We start from the raw sequence: 1,308 nt of genomic DNA on the forward strand, positions 1-1,308 counted from the left end.
TTTTTTTTTTTTTTTTTTTTTTTAACAGCTGGGATACAGCAACCTCTCACCAACGCAGAGCTGGGAGGGATGGAAGGAGATGCCCACACAACACCTTCCCCCCGAAACAGCACCCCCAACCTCCTTTTTCCCTGCTCTATTTTTTCCTTTTTTTCTTCTTTTTTTTTTTTTTTTTTCTCTCAATCCTTCCCCCCTCAAAAATAAAATAAAAATAAAAATAGCTGCACACACCGAAACTTCGCTCCGGCAGCCCCTTACCTCGGGCACCGGGCAGGGCAGGGCAGTCGGTCCGACCGGCCCCGGGGCTATAAACCCCGGGGGTGGCTTTTGTGAGTTTGCCGGAGTTTCCCCGGGCTGTCCCCTTTTGTGTCCCCATTGCCATCTAGAGGCCCCGATTAATTAATTTCACACCGGAGCTCGGGAGAAAATTTTCCCACAAAACAAGTGACCGAGGAGACGTGAAACCCCAAAGAAAAGGAGTCAACATCAAGTTCAACAGCATGCGGGGAAAAGGCCTATTTCCATCACAATCGCGTCTGAGCGGGGGCCGGGCGGGGGGCGGCGGGCGGCGGCCCCCGCGCCCCCTCCGCGCGTTCCCAGGCTCGGAACAATCGCGCTCTGTTTGCCTCGCACATGCCGGCGTTTGGGCACGGAGGCTGCCTTGGGATAACAGGAATAATGAGGGGAGGGGGGCTCGGGGGAAGAGGGGGGGCGCTGGGGGAGCGCTGGAGGGGTGGGAAAGGGGCTGGAGGGTGGCGCGGGCAGCGCGTACCTGGGCACTGCCCGGCGCCCACCTGTTGATCCCCGGGCCGGGAGCACCCGCTGGAGTTCGCGGGAAGAGCCGGGACGGGCGAGAGGGACGAGCCGGGCTCGACGGGGTCCCCAAAGCCGGGAGGGGACGGAACCGACCTCCGGGGTGGGGTGGGGACACTTTTGCCTAAGTTTGGTGAAATCCCCCTCCCTCCCTCCCCCTTCCCGCCCCGCCAACCCCGGCCACGCGTTTTCCCACAGCCCCGGGGGAGCGGGGGGTGCGTGTCCCCGGGGAGCGGGGGGTGCGGGCCCCGGGGGAGCCGGGGGCCGGGGCCCGGGGTGGCCGAGGCGGTGGTGGACGTGTCCTGCAACCCAAGCAGCTCGGCTCCGCCGGGCATTGTCCCCACGGAGCCCGTGGCCATTGTTCCCGGCGCTGCGGGAGCCGGAGGGAGGGCAGCTTTCCACGCCTCGTCCGTCCCCCCCCCCCCACCCCGCCATCTCACCCCCACCCCGACGCTCACACCGGGGCTGCCGGGACCCTAATCCGGGATGGGGTGT

Source organism: Corapipo altera, unplaced genomic scaffold (assembly GCF_003945725.1).
Source record: "Corapipo altera isolate COAL_440 unplaced genomic scaffold, ASM394572v1 96, whole genome shotgun sequence".
In the NCBI taxonomy this organism is placed as follows: domain Eukaryota; kingdom Metazoa; phylum Chordata; class Aves; order Passeriformes; family Pipridae; genus Corapipo; species Corapipo altera.